Below are 16,226 nucleotides of genomic sequence, written 5' to 3'. Positions count from 1 at the left end.
AAAAATCTGGAATATCCACATATAACCTTTATTTCCATGACAGTAATAAAAAACCATATATAAGTTAAGCTTTCTGATCTCTAACCAAGACATCATTGGGATTTACAAAGATTTAGAGCCAATCTAATTATATAGTTAACCTGAGGGCAAATGCATGTCCTTAAATAAAGAGATAGATCAAGTATGGGAGTACGTCTGTGTTCATCTATAAAATACATTTTAAGTGTATCCTCTCTTTCTGTTTCTTTCTTTTGAGTGAGAGATTGAGGAGACAATCTTTTGATTTTAGAATCTGAAGGAATAGTTCTGATCAGTGGATTAGCGAAGACTTCCAAAATGATGAATAGTAGGCTTGTTGTCACCAGGAAGATTCAAAGCATATCTGGAAGATCAAGGGCCCCAGAGTCACAATGTTATGACTTCAAGTTATGTTTAGTAATTAAATTGTTCGATCTATGACATGTCAATTTGCTGTACTTTTCTGAGTCCCAAGTTCATAATCCAATAAATAAACATCAAACATAAAATTACTATGAGAGTTAAGTAAAATAATTGGATAAAAAGAATAGCAACAGGTATCAAAATCATTTCCCATTTGGAATCACACTGAGCATCTGTAAAACCAGAGAAAGCCCTCAGGTGTTTCATTTTCTGAGCATGATATATGAGCATTTGTGTTACAGTAGATAGAGCCCATCCATCTTTAATTGGACTAAGTGTTTTTGGGATACAGGCATGGGCTTTGTATCCACATATGTTGAATATTCCTGATGATAGTAAGCCTGTTCTTTATAGTTTTGGAAGTCTGTCCTAAACCACATATCAGTCAGGACATCTACTGCTGACTGAAATGATTCACACAGATATTGAATGAAGTCAAAGAGAAAGTGGGCTCTAGGGCATCTTGTGAATAAGTTCTGTGACTACAGATCATATATTGCCCTTAATATTTTTTTATTCTCACCTACTCAAATCCAACCCAGTTCTAAGAAATGTATAATCTTCACAGGAAAAAAAAAAAAACCAAGTCTCCTTTTAAATACAGATATAGGTTGTATACCAAATTTCATGTCAAGTTTTGGTTCCTGTACAGAAAAATGGACCCTCAAATATGTTCAACTCCTGGTCAATGGACTCAGTAAATTAGTTTCTGAGACAGAAAGATCTTTGCAGAGATGGAGATGAAGGATATTTATTTATTTATTTATTTTACATCCCAGTCGTAGCTCCTTTCCTCCTCTCCTCTCAGCCCTATCCCCCCTCCACCATGCCTTCCCTATTCTTCAGAAGAGGGGATCCTCCTTTTCCACCTAACCCAGCTTATCAAGTCTCATCAGAACTGTGTTTATTCTTTCCCCCTGTGGCCTAGAAAGGTAGTCTTGTCAGAGGGAAGTGTTCAAAAAGCAAGTAACATGGTCCATCCATAGCAGAGACAGCTCATACTTTCCTTACTAGTGGGCATGAAGCCTGAAGCTGTCCATTGGCTACATCTATGTGGAGGACCTAGGTCCAATCCATGCATGGTCTTTGGTTGGTACTTCAGACTCCACAGGCCCCTCTGGGCCCTGGCTAGTTGGCTTTGTTGGTTTTCTTGCAGAACTCTTGTCACCTCTAGGTCCTTTTATCACCCTCCTCCCACTTTTTCACAAGACTCCCTAAGCACTGCCCAGGGTTTGGCTGTAAGTTTCAGCATCTGTTTCAAACCACTGCTGGGCGAAGCCTTACAGAGGATAACTCTGATAGGCTCATGTCTGCAAGCATAGCTGAGTATCATTAATAGTGCCAGCGGTGCCAGTGACTCTCTCCCATAGGGAGGATCTTGGGTTTTGCCAGGCATTGGTTGGACCTTCCCTTAATCTCTACTCTATCTGCTCTATCTTTATCCCTGATGTCTTGATATGAGATTTCCTGTGAATCTTGGTGAGTGGAAGATTCCCATGAGAGAGAAAGGGAGAGGCATATAGGTCTTTGAAGGATCCTTGTGGATTTGTAAAGATAGAAGACATGAAGACAGGAGGCAAGGTTTTATTTGCTGACTCTAGGTCTATGATAACATGTTATAGTAACAGCAGCAGCAGCAGCAACAACAACAACAACAACAACAACAACAACAATAGAAGCTTCCTTCCTTCTGATATTGTCTGGCAGAGTTCTCCAAAGCCTTTACTGGTGCTGGCTGCTAACAGGGGAACCTTGACACCCATCAATTCTCCATTAGATGCTTTAAACTGTTTGATTCAATATTCACAATAACATACATAATAGTCATCAATGTTTAAAGTAAAAGAAACCTAAAGTTCACTGAGAATCAAGGGTCCCTCCTACCGCACGAACATAGAAGGAAGCAATCCTACTCCTTGCCTGGATCTTCCTGGTCCTTTATATCTTGACCTTTGAACAGAGCCACTTGACAGTACTTTCTAGAGCAGTAGTTCTCAACCTATGTGTTGTGACCCTTTTGGGGTTGAGCAAGCCTTATACGGGGGTCGCCTAAGACTATCTGCATATCAGATATTTACATTATGATTTATAACAGTAGCAATATTACAGTAATGGATTAATAGTGGAAATAATTTTATGGAGGAGGGTCACCACAGCATGAAAAGCTGTATTAAAGGGTCACAGTATCAGGAAGGTTGAGAATCACTGCTCTATAGGCTTGTTTCCCCCTGAACCGAGTGTTTTGGCAGTTTGGAGAAGCAGAACTTAAAGATGTTCCTACATTACTGACAAACAAAACAAACCAAAACATGATTCAGAATCACTTCATTTTCAAAAACCAAGCCTGTAGTTGTACTTGTCATTAGTGTGTCAATATAGCTGCCCGATAAATCTGAAAAGAGATGTTATGACATTTAATTGAGAAAAGTAGTAGCAATGTTAATTTTATATGCCACAAATGCTTCTTTCCCAATTATTATAATGTAAGGTATCATTAGCATTGCTTTAATCCCATATTTTCGCAGAATTTCTAAGAGCCTGAATTCACAAATGGTACATAGCTGTGATCAAGGTAGCAATATTTGTGAATCCTAATTATCTGCCCTGGAAAATTAGTTCTTCTTTAGAATTAATGAAATACTGGAATGTCCAATTAAAGGGAGTATTAAGTTCATCTAATGAGCATCTTCTCCGCATTCAATGGTTCCCCCGGTGAACACAGGTGATTTCACTCGATAGTTACAACAGATGTCAGGCCAACATGTGCAGCTGCCTCTGAGAAATCTCTGTGAGAGCTGGGCTGAGGAAGTTCACCTCACTACAGTTACTCTCTCTGTCATTCTCAACCTACAGAGCATCTCATGGCCACAGGTACATGACAAAGAGCAGGGCTTGGAGTGTTAATTATGCCTTTTAGCAGAATTGGGATCTTTTTTTTTTCCTACAGCCCTTGCAGCAGTTTGCTAAAGATGTTAACTGGCTGGCGTTCTCCTTCATATTCCTAGCTCTTTTTTTTTTTTTAAATAAATTCTGTGGCCAGGATACAGATAAAGACAAAGTTATCAAACTGCTCAGCACCCAGACTGACTTCTACGAGAGGATGTTCTCACCAAAGTGAACATTACCAAAAAGATAGGACACAAATACTGGAGAAACAGCTAAATTTGTTTTGAAATGAATAATTCTAATGAAACAGGCTTAGCAAAAGCTTGTAAAGTAGTATGTAGTAGAGGTCAGTAGGTATTATTATAGGAAAACACAGGATTTCACATGAGCCACACTTAAAACTGTTTACTTGAAAACTGGGTAGAGATACCTACCCGTGGGGAGGAAGTGATCAGAGACGTGTGTTGATGGAAAGTCAGACAGATCAAATTGGAATTCTGAGTGTACATTATCACCTGTGGGTGCTCGCAAATCTTCACTTGGCAAATAGAGATTGCTCCATGTGTCAATGAGGAGTGTGGAGTAGTGCCTGGGGGGTCAATTCTGATTTAATAATGCAACTTTGTCTCCAAGGATATATTCAGGCTGGAGACAAATTGGTAGCCCTTGCTTTTGGTTAGTGAGTGCCCAGTGAGGAAGAGGTTGACCCACACTCATCTACGTTTATCAGTGTCCATGCCCATGCCACAGGACACCGGGTCTTTTCACATTTGATTATTAGAGGAGGTAAATGAAGTGATGTGATCACTTGGAATAGAAGGGTACATGACAGATATACACACACTGAATTTTTTTTTAATGGTTTTAGACACAGGATTTCTTGGTGTAACATTCCTGGCTGTCCTGGACTTGCTTTGTAGACCAGGCTGGCCTCGAACTCAGAGATCCACCTGCCTCTGCCTCCTGAGTGTTGGGATTAAAGGCATGCGCCATCACCGCCCGGTTACACAATGAATTCTTGATATGCTCTCTTATTTTATGTTGCATCCTCATTGTTATCATTCTTTAATTTGTTGACTTAGTGCTATCTTTTCGAGTTCAGCAGGAGGCAGGTCTTTGTTCGATGCTCTCCTATAAAGCTCAGCCCTGTCAAACACAAAACTGGAAGGGCATGATCCTGGGTGAAGCACAGGCTCAGAAGAGTTTAGGGCTCCAAAACCCAAGCCAGGTGGCAATGAAGGCCTGGCCTGACTTGGGCAAGTCAGTGGCTGCTTCGTGAGTAGCTGGTAACCAGAGAGAGAGAGAGAGAGAGACAGAGGTAGGAGCTCATTTTTCTCTGGGAAGGCAAAACGGCTGCTTTAGGAACAGCCAGTAGCTTGCTGCCAAGGACACTCACTGCAGCGTACTGAACAGCAGCGCTAGAAAGATGGCTGCAAAGATCTGTGTTGTCACTCTGATGAATGGCAGAAGCACTTGGTGGCTAGATAACTGACTAGCAGCCAAATCCCAGGGTCCAGCAATGAATTATTTGGGGAGAAGGGGAGTCCTTCCTTCCCTAGAATGAGTGACTTGTATCAGGTGATTTTTGATAAAGCAAACGATGCTGGACCTTTTACTTCATGTGAAACAGGGACTTCTAAACCTTGGGCAGTGGGAGGGGTTTTGAGGGTGAATGTGTTTGATTTTCTGGGACTAGGAGTGACAGGGATACTTCAGTCCTATTGTAAGAAGAGGAACACAGTACTTAGTTATTCTATGGGTGGGAAAAAACTCCAGGTATAATTCAAGGTCATTGGTTGAAAGCCAAGATACTAAGATGTCTTATTAGCATAGGGTGGATGTTTTCAGGAGCCCCCAGGTGCTGCTGAGCAGGTTTCTTAACAGTAAAGGTCTGGGCTTGTATTCGCCCTGAGGGCTATGTGACACTCATTAGAAGATCTGGGGTTCATCAGATTAGGCCGAAAAGGAACTCAGTTGGAAAGGGGAAGCCGTCATCTTATACTGAGCTCAGAGGAAATGGCAGACTTTGACATTAACAGAAGAGTCCCACATGGTTCTATCTCTTACTATATTCTACCATGAAAATGCTCTAAGTATTCTTTTTTTTTTTCTAAGCACAATGAAGGTACAATAGAAAATAGGCAAAAAAAGTATTAATAAAAACATGTAGTAATTCCTAGGTTTGGTAATAAAGACAGGGATGTTAAAGCAATGGCAACAGCACAGACCAAGCAAGCATATAGGTTTGGGGTTTAAAAGGTGAAATGCATATGCTTTCTCACTGACATTCATAAATTCCAAAGAGAAGATGGAATCTTCCATCACTATAAGTATTGCAGGAGGCTCATCAGGTCATGCACTTGTGAAGTATCCAGTGAGGATGGGAAATGTACAACACCATTGGTTGTGGTTCAAACACACTCAACTCCAGGTGTCTTGGTGGAAGAACTTAAGAGACGAACACACAAATAAAAGTATTTTGAAGTTCAAAAATAATTTTTTCATAGCTAATACCACATTTGTTCTTCCTAACTCTACTAAGAGATGCTCATTTTAACTTTTTCTTTTTTTAAAGGAAAAAAAAAAGCTGATTTATTGGAAACCTGCAGGCTTTGCTCAACATAAGGCAATTGCCCAGGGCTCAAGCCTTCAAAGAAGACTTATGCTTTATTAAAAATACAACCAAAACTGAGGATAAAGTTTACAATTACCCAATGGTAAAGTTTAATCACTAGAAAGATGCTAGAGGGGTTTGTGGTAGATTGTTCAATGAATAAACTTCACAAGATGCAGATCATGTAGCTTACCTGACTTCTGATGAGTCATCGATTCAGCAAACGTTAAATGATAATTATTTTAGGTGCTCGATTACGTGTATGAATAAAGAGACGTGGATTAGAATATAGGCACACATTTACCTATATGTGTCCTGAGGTGGCTATGGACATGATACCTAGAAATTAAATTCAACACTACTTTTGCAGTTGTTGTTGCTGTTATTGTTGTTTGGATTCCCACTATCCCTTCATTTCACTACATGGGATGGAAAATGGAAAGGCAAGGCAATCCTATCTTGCACTGAAAAGATAACAATGTCTTCTTCTCTACTCAACAGTGGAGAATGTCCTGTCCATCGGCTAGTCTGGGTAGGGGTTCGAGGTTTACTGCCTATTTTTTCCTTGGCTGTTGCCATAGTTTGCGGAGGACCCCAGGGCCCAGACTCGCCTGTAGTTTTCCAGGACCCGCTGGATCCTTCTATTTCCTCTTTCTCCCAAGCTTCTCACACCTAAAGTCTCAATAGGATGTCCTCCCCTCTTACCCACTAAACTCTGGTGCCCCATATTTGAACATGTCCCTTGGATGGAGATGCCTGGTGGCACTCAGAGGAAAGATAATAGGTCACCAAGGAGAGACTTGATAACTTATGAGCATATACAGGGGGAGGAGGTCCCCTTCAGACACAGACATAGGGGAGGGGAGAGGAGTAGGGGGGAAGTGGGAGGAAGGGAGGAATGGGAGGATACATGGGATGGGCTAACAACTGAGATGTAATATGAATAAATTAATTAAAAAAATAAAAATTAATTAAAAAACAAAAAACAAAAAAAAAAGAAAAGAAAAGAAAAGATAACAATGGAAGAATGGGGAGAAATGATACTGACCTTTGCTTTTTTGTCTCTCCATACCAGTGGCTAGCATTTCAACACAAAATCATCTCCCCACTTCTATGAGTGGCTATCATTCTCCCATTTGATTGACTCCATAGTCAAGACTCGGGAAAGTTAAGAACCCGACACAAATTCACACTCACTAGGAGTCAACGGAATATGACATAAGTGTGGGGTTCATTTTATATGGCGGTTGGATTGGCTATATCCATCGAGTGATGTTAAATCAGAAAGGAAATATAATTGAAGGTGGCAGGGCACCGTACATCTTTATCAAGATTAGAAATCATTTCTAAACAGGAAATCAAAGTTTTGGCAACTCTCCAGGAAGATTTCTGTGCCAGAAAGTGATCACGGTGGAAGAAGAAATTAGACCAATTGGAGAGATGTAGGGGGAATGCCGAGAAAAGAATATTACAAAGCTATCCAGAGGCGAAGTTGCCTGGAATGCGTTTACTTCAGGGGACGCTGTCATCTACCCTCCTGTGTATACAGTTTTCTAACTGATGTTTTTTGGCCAGGAGTTAGAAATGTCAGGCAATCTGACAAAATGAGAGCCTTCAAGTCTCTGGAATCAGAAAGAATTTTCTCAAAGGTTGTATTAGAAACAGCAGTGTATGATTATAGCAAATGTCACAGCAGGCTTGTCAAATTTCACCAGAGTTCCTACAAATTGGTAACTTGCAATCAGATAGTGACTTAGGAGAAGACAGGTGAGAGACGAGTGGTGCTTCTCTCCATACATCCTTTCCTAGGCTAGGACTAGATTCTTCCCCGTCTTTAACTTTATGCACAATGCTGAGACTTTGTGGCTTAACCTTCTGCAGTTTAATTCCTCTCACATATTGTGTGGTGGTGTTAGTGCATTGCTGATCAAGGGACCACAATCCAAAATCAGTCAAGGCGATCCTTGATTGTTATTATGTGAAATGAGCTCTTTCTCTTGGCGTCTGGAGTTCTGTCGATGGCCCCTGGCTTGCTTGTGCTTTCATACATGGAACCCTTGGAGGCATCAGGCTCACAGTATTAGATGTGCAAAGAAGGTCTTCCGCCCGCTGGGTTTCAATATCCTGTCCACTGGAACGTTTGGCTTCTAAGGGCCACCTTCTTTTAAAGCATCTGTCTCCTTTCATTCTCAAATAATTGAAGGTTCCCTTTTACTTTTGAAAGACGTGATGCTTTAACCTCCTCTTAAATGGCAGCCAATATCAGAGTTTCCTTCATTAATTCTCATCATAGCCCCTCCCCCACACTTGTAGTGTGATTGAGATTTCCTGAACCCAGAAACGCTGTGAATCTTTTATGTTTATTATGTTCTTTACTCAGTATCACTTAGCAAGTCATCCAGTGGTTTGGCTTCCTCACTACTGAAATCATAAGCCTGATGTATCAAGAATACTGGCATTTTGCATTTACCAAAATGCTTCTAAAGTGCCTCTTTGTACCTCTAGTAAGAAAAGAGTTTCTCTTGGAGCAGTTTGCTGGGTTAGGGTTAAAGCACCGTCTTTAAATTCTTGGTTTCGTGCTTTTCCTCCTCTGTCTTCTGTTATAGGTAGCTTCAGCTGTGAACTTGACAGATATCTAGAGTCACCTGGGAAGAGGCAATTGCAACTGAGGAATTGTTCCCATCAAACTGGCCATTTTTTGAGCATGTCTGCGGGGCATTTGCTTGGTTAATGTTTGATATGGGAGATCCCAGAGCACTGGGGGTGGTGCAGCTCACCCACTTTCCTAGCAAACCTTGAACAGGAGGGACCAGTTTGTATAAGAGAAGCCAAATGAGAATGGCCTGGGGAACAATTCAGGAAGCCGTGCTCCTCCACGGTCCCTGCTTCAGGTCTTGCCTCCGGCTTCCTGCTCTAAGTTCCTGCCTTCGTTTCTCTATGTGCTAGTGTGTGTGTGTGTGTGTGTGTGTGTGTGTGTGTGTGTGTGTGTGTGTGTGTGTAAGATGTAATAAACTTTCTGTCTTAACAAGTTGCTTTTGGTCAGCATTTTATCAGAGGAAAAATAAAAAAAGGAAAAAGCAAATAAGACACCCTCTCACTGGCTATACACCTTGCCTCTACAGAGATGATTAGTAATTCCTTACTTGGAGATATTTCTGAGTCACTAGGCATGGTGGTGTATACCGATAGAGCTTTTTTTATGAATTCCTTTTTCTACTCAGTTTTGTCCTTGTTAATGTATTTTCTCACAATGACTCAGTGACACCTATCGCTAGTGTTTGTATCTCTATGAGTGTAACTCTGAAAGACAGAACCATTTTGAGATTCAATCTACTTCATCCAGCTTTCACTTAGGCCTCCCACTACCGATACATATTGGGATATCTAAGGAACTCCAAACATTCACAGGAAGTAAAATGTACATTACCACTTAGCACCCACAACACTCTTACGCTCCTCAAGATATAAAGAATAAACCACCGTACTGGCTTCATGATCTCACACATCCTCAATTCACCCTTCTTACCCTTAATTCCTTTAGTTAACAGCGAATAGCTTCCTTCCTGGCTTTACCTTTTCTTAACATTTGTCCCATAGACTTAAATCCTTTTATCCTATCATTTTCTGTGTCAGTGTCTTACTATATATCTAATAAGAATGTCTAAATTAGCTTGTCCGTCACCCACCTCTACATCCCTTCCCTATTTTCACTTTCATTATCTTTCATTTTCTTTTTGTTCATTCATGGCTGTAAGTGAAAGTCAGATTCAGATATCATATTTCTTTGTCTAAATTGAACTTTCCAGATTTTAATGTTAAAATGTTCTCTCTGCCACCATGGCAGAACCGTGATCAGAAAAATGACAGACTACTTGTCCTGAATATTCCTTGATTTCTTTTCAGGTGTGGTCCCTAGTATCAGGTCACTCTGAAACACCCCGTTTTCTGATTTATTGTACCTATGTTCTCAGAAATATACCACATCTCAACTAAACCAATGGTATCTAACAGATTTTTTTCAGGCAGTAATAAGCGTGTTTTCTTGTCAGCCTTCTGAGTGGCTGGTGATAGCATGCTTTCATGGCTGCTTCCTCTGAGTTATCAGTTTATATGAATCTGTCTTTCTTATCTGAATGTCAAGCACCACATCTTTTCAACGTTTCATCATTTTTTTTTGGTATTATGGATATGTGAGGATTTCGGTGGATGTTTATTTTGTCGAATTATTGACTACTTAGAAAACTTAAATCCTAAAATGTCACAGGTGAGTGTGAATATGGAAAATGCACTAATTTAGGAAGTGATCTTTGAAACTGATTATGGAAGCAGAGCTAAATATGCAGCAATCTTGGCATCTTGTGCTGGGTAGTCTCCGAGTGTTTAGAGAAGAAATGCTCAGGTTTTTTTGCTTGCACGTGTACCCCAGGATTGTTTGGGAGATCCAGAATTTCTTATTTAATAAATATGGGATAAACTTAAATAATTTCCTGTTCTACAAACTCAACCGGTTCTGTAGCTGTCGCTGGTTCATGACCCACAAAGGAATTCCCATTCTAGAAAACTAGCTCAGAACTGACTTCATTACTCTGGCTTCAGGCAGAGGCACTTTGTTGTAGGAATCTCATTCTCAGACTAGAGGAATACTGTCACCGAGGAATAACATGCCCTATGTTAGTGTTTTGTATTGGACTATGAATAATACACTTTAGTAAATGGATAGATTCTACAGATATTTTGAACTGACAGCGTTATGTCAATGCTGGTATGAGCATACGTTCTGAAGAGTCATCCTCAGCTCTTTAGTTGCAGGTTGGTTCTTCAAGAAACCTGGATTTATCTCAGTAGCTAAAAGCCATGGTGACCTTAATTTGCAGTAGGATGGTTTGTGATCATATCTAGGTGCTTTACTGATAAGATAGGGTTTTCCAGTTGATTTTGAGTAGAGCTCACTTGTATTTCAACAACGGTCTATGTATGGACTATATAATCTAACACATTCTTGGCAGATTGTGATCTCTGGATGATAATTTTATATAGATTTATATCAAGAATAATTCTGAGACATATTTGAGGTGAAGCTTGTAACATAAGTTTTATGATAATTCATCAACACAACTTTGGAAATGCTATAATTTGGGCACAAAGACTATCGATATGGTCCTAACTTTTGGATAGTGGTACGAAATCTTAGAAATTCATATCTTCTCTTGTTTTTTATCCTCAGTATTTGAGGCATCTGCATAAGGTGATGGCAAAGGAAAAAGGAATCACTGCATATAGCTGACCTCACTTGTGACCCAAGTGCATGTGTGCTTTCTTCACCTGGAGCACTGAAAAATTAATGAGAAGAAGCAAAGAATATTTTCCCACGTGCCAATTTTTTTTTTCACTTCTTAAAAGACAATGTAACTGATCTGGGCATTCTAGATTTGGAGTTTTATTAAAGATGTTCAAGGGGCTGGAGAGATGGCTCAATGATTAACAAGTCTAGCTGTTCTTGCAGAGACCCAAATTCAATTCCCAGCACAAACATGGTGGCTCACAATAATTTGTAACTCTAGTCCCAGGGGATCTGATGCCTTCTTCCAACTTTCACACACTCTGCATGTACATAGGGCACATACACACATACAGGCAAAAATATACTCACATAAAAAATTAAATAAAATCTCAAAAAATTAAAGATATGATATGAAATGTTGATGTGGTAGCCTCAGTTTCATGAGGATACACATTCTCCTATCAAATGTGTCAGGACCAAGAACCAGAGAGACCTGATATTTTGTTTTAAATCTAAAGGTGGAAAAAGATTAATCTTCTAGCTCAGCAGTGATATATTTTGGATTTCCTCTTACTAATGTATTTTATGAATTCAAGTTAGCAATTACTTGAAAAATTTACTTATTCATATATTTTATGTATATGAGTGTCTTGACTACATATACTCCTGCATGTCAGAAGAGACAATTATATCTCATTATACATGATTGTGAGCCACCATGTGGTTGCTGGGAATTGAACTCAAGACCTCTGGAAGGACAGCTAGTGCTCTTAATAGCTAAGTCATTCCCCCTTTTAAATAAAGTAATTAATTTATTTTCTCTTCTTCCTAATTCCTTGTTTTTCACTCTTTAGATCAGGCTTGGTCTTGAATTCAAAGATCTACCTGACTCTGCGTCCCAAGTGCTAGGATTAAAGGCTTGAGCCACCATGCCCAGCTCTTTAAAGAAAACATGTATGTATGTATGTATTACTTTTATGTGTTAGGCTATTTTGTAGACTAGGCTGGCCTTGAACTTCCAGAGACCCTCTGCCTCCCCGAGTATTGTATTTTGGGATCACAAAGTGCGCACATCCATCTGAGAAGGTTTCTTAAGAAACAGAGGGAAAGTGAATTTTAATCTTGATTTAAATTTCTTATATAAGCTGTGACCTAGAAAACATAGAATAAACAAGACTCAAGCCATGCTTTTGGAGAGAACACTGACATTATCAAGATTGTATTTTTTAAAATCCTAGGATTTATTAATAGGTGAAATTTTTATATGGGCTGAAGATGCACCTAATTGTATATAGCATTTGTCATCACTTTTCCCTTTGTATTTATTTTCTTTTTTCTCTTAATCATCAATATCATCCAGCTAGAAACCATGCAACCTACAATGGAGAGCTACCTGCCAGAGGTACTGGTGCACCAGTTGCACAAATGTTATGGAGGTAACCAACACCTTTTTTTATTGGATTTAAAGAAGACTCCATAAGATGAACCCCATTCATGACATTGCTAAAGTGTCCAATAGTCTGGTATTAGATAGGCCATGAGCCTAAAGAAAAAAATACCATTCTGTTAAAGGACATATGGCAATAAAATGAATCTTAGTAACATATTGGTGTACCCATAGTATTGGTGTATCCATAGATTAGAGCATAGCTTAACCTATACCAGAGAAGCTTCTTCTTTTAATAGACAGTAATTAGCAAATAGGTCCACAAATGGGCAACGTGGAGAGAATGACAGACTTTGGAATAATAAGCTCAATATGGGATGTCTTCTTTATACTGAATGATCTGGTATCTATATGAAATTGGAGGCAGAAAGATTGAAGAAGCCATATATGGTGGATGACTCCAAGGAAACATCCTCCAGAAACAACATGATATACATAATAATTCAGAGAAATTGTGATAGAATGCACAGATGTGCACAGGTTTAATCCAGAAAAAAAAATCCTAGCCCTAAGGCTAGGAAGTAAACACAAAGTCTAAGCCATAATGAAGAAACCATTTGCAATTGATACCTACTGAAAAAGCAAGAATTAATTTTTTTATTTTTTAATGATTTTATTAATTTATTCATATTACATCTCAATTGTTATCCCATCCCTTGCATCCTCCTATTCCTCCCTCCCTCCCATTTTCCTCTTAATCCCCTCCCTTATGACTGTGAATGAGGGGGACCTCTTCCTCCTGTATATGCTCTCTTCTTGGTAGCCTGCTATTCTTCCTCTGAGTGCCACCAGGCTTCCCTATCCAGGGGAAGTGGTCAAATATGGGGCACCAGAGTTCGTGTGATAGTCAGACCCCACTCTCAACTCAACTGTGAAGAATGTCCTGTTCATTGGCTAGATCTGGGAAGGAGTTCGAAGTTTATTGCAAGCACATATTGCCCTTGGCTGGTGCCATAGTTTGAGCAGGAACCTTGGGCCCAGATCTGCCCATCATAATGTTTTTCTTGTAGGTTTCTAGGACCCTCTGGATCCTTCTATTTCCCCACTCTCCCATGCTTCTCTCACCTAGAGTCCCAACAGGATATCCTCCCTCTGTCCTACTTTCCGGGTAAGTGAAGACTTTCACGGGACATATCCCTTGGGCTAGTGTCCAGATATAAGTGAGTATATACCATCTGACTCTTTCTGCTTCCCGAAATTTGTGGACAAATGGATTGAACAAGAATTAATTTTATTCAGTGCAGTGTGTGGTGTTTTGAATAGGACTGACCCCCATCGAATCATGTGTGTGAATGCTTGGCTCTTAGAGAATGGCACTGTTAGGAGGTGTGGCCTTATTTGAGGACGTGTGTTACTGTAGGAGTGGACTTTGAGGTATCCTTTGTTCAAGCTCCTTCCAGTGTGGAACTCAGTTCCCTTCTGCTGCCTGTGGATCAAGACGTAGCACTCTTGTCTCCCCCAGAGCCATGCCTGCTTGCACACTACCGTGCTTCTGGCCATGATGATAATGGACTTAACCTCTGAAACTGTAAGCCAGCCCAGATTAGATGTTTTCCTTTATAAGAGTTTGCATTGGTCATGATGTCTCTTCAGAGCAATGAAACTCTAAGACAGAAGTTGGTAGCAGGGTCTGGGGCATTACTGTGGTAGGCCAGACCATGCTTTTGTTTGAAGGAATGTGGATTTTGGGATTTTGGTTTTAAAAAGTAGTGGAATGCTTTAAGGGGGGCTTAATGGATCATCCTAGTAGAAGCATAGAAGACATTGGTAGTGAGGGTGATTTGAACTTTGGGGGCCTGGCTGAATAGGTTTCAGAAGAAAAGAATTGTATTATGCTGCCTAGAGATCCTTCTCTTTATATTTTGTGAAGAATGTGGCTGCCTTTTGCCCTTATCTAAAGAGTCTGCCTGTGGCAAAGGTGAAGAGATTTAGATTAATTGCATTGGCAAAGGAAATCTTGAAACAGCCTATTGTAGACTCTATCCTGTGGTTCACTCTTATGAAGAACATTTTAATGAAACAGGAATCCGAGAAAGGAAAAACAGAGAATGTATGGTTCAAGGGTTAAAGGAAGTACAGTGGGGCTAAATACCGTGTTCATGATGGTAAATGAATTAAAGATATTAAATAGAATTAAGGGAGTGGTGACATAAGGGTAAGTAAGATTCTACCCTGCCAGGCTTCTATCTTGTTAAAAGAATTAAAGAACATCTTGGGTCCAGGTGTGGTGATACATGCCTTTAATCCTAGAACTCAGGATACAGAGGCATGCAGCTCTCTAAGTTCAAGGCCAGTGTGGTCTACAGAGCAAATCCCATGATAACCAAGCTTAGGCAATGAAGGAAACCATTGAAAACCGAAAGTGGTGAAGATATAATTGAACAAGAGGTGATGTTCCAGCCCCAGCAAGGAGCAGAACTTGGCAGCTTCAGACACATGGTTCCGGCTTTAGAGTCAAAGAGGAAAAGCCTGTGAGGCCTGGTGTGTGGCAGGGGTGTCCTTGCACAGAGACCCAGAGAGCCCATTGTGTGAGCTGTGAAGGTGAAGCTTGGACTGCCTTGGAGACCACAAGAGGTTAGAGATGGTAAATCCATGGTACACCAGCCAAGAGAAGATGCTCACAGAGAACGGAGGCAGCCCAAGAGAAAGAAAGGAGTTGGAGACATGAAGAGGGTTTCAACATGAGACGTGGAGATGGCAGAGTTTGGACTTCAGCCAGCTGGTTTTTGGTCTTGCTATGCTCCCTTCCCTACGTTTTGCAATGGTAGTGAATATCTTGTGCCATTGTATGTTGGAAGTATGTGATCTGTTTTTTCATTTTGGTGTTACAGGGGATGACAGTTAAGATATTGTATGAATCTCACAAGAGACTTGGACTTTGGACTTTTGAACAAGGTTGAGACTGTGATGGATTATTGGGACTTTTAAAGTTGGACTGAATGTATTTCTACATTATGTTTCGGCCACAAACCTATGGGGGCCTGAGAGTAGAATGTAGTGATTTGAATAGGAGTAGACCCCAGAGACTCATTTCTTTGAATGCTTGGCTTATGGAGAGTGGCATTATTAGGAGGTGTGGTCTTGTTGGAGTAGGTGTGTCACTATGGGGGTGGGCTTTGGGGTCTCCTGTGCTCAAGCTCTAGCCAGTGTGAAACTCAGTTCCCTTCTGCTGCCTATGGATAAAGACGCAGAGCACACAGTTTCTTCAGCTCCTTGACTGCATACACACTACCATGCTTCCTACCATGATGATAATGGACTGAACCCAACGTCTGAAACTAAGCCACTCCCAATTAAATGCTTTCCTTTATAAGAGTTTGCCTTGGACGTGGTGTCTCTTCACAGCAATGAAATCCCAACTAAGACAGTGTCACTGGGTATAACAACCTCACTCCAGGGCAGACCCTCTGCCTAAAAAGTTATTGGTCAACAGAAAATGGGCTTCATGGATTTGTATTGATTTTTGTAGGTTTTTCCCTTGTTTTTGTTTTTGTTTTTTGACTGAGAGAGAAAGGGGAAGAACAAGAAATTGGATGGTTAAGAAGGTGGGAAAGATC

The sequence above is a fragment of the Acomys minous genome (assembly GCF_964271855.1).
Source record: "Acomys minous genome assembly, chromosome: 10".
Lineage (NCBI taxonomy): Eukaryota > Metazoa > Chordata > Mammalia > Rodentia > Muridae > Acomys > Acomys minous.
This window is presented reverse-complemented; position numbering follows the sequence as displayed.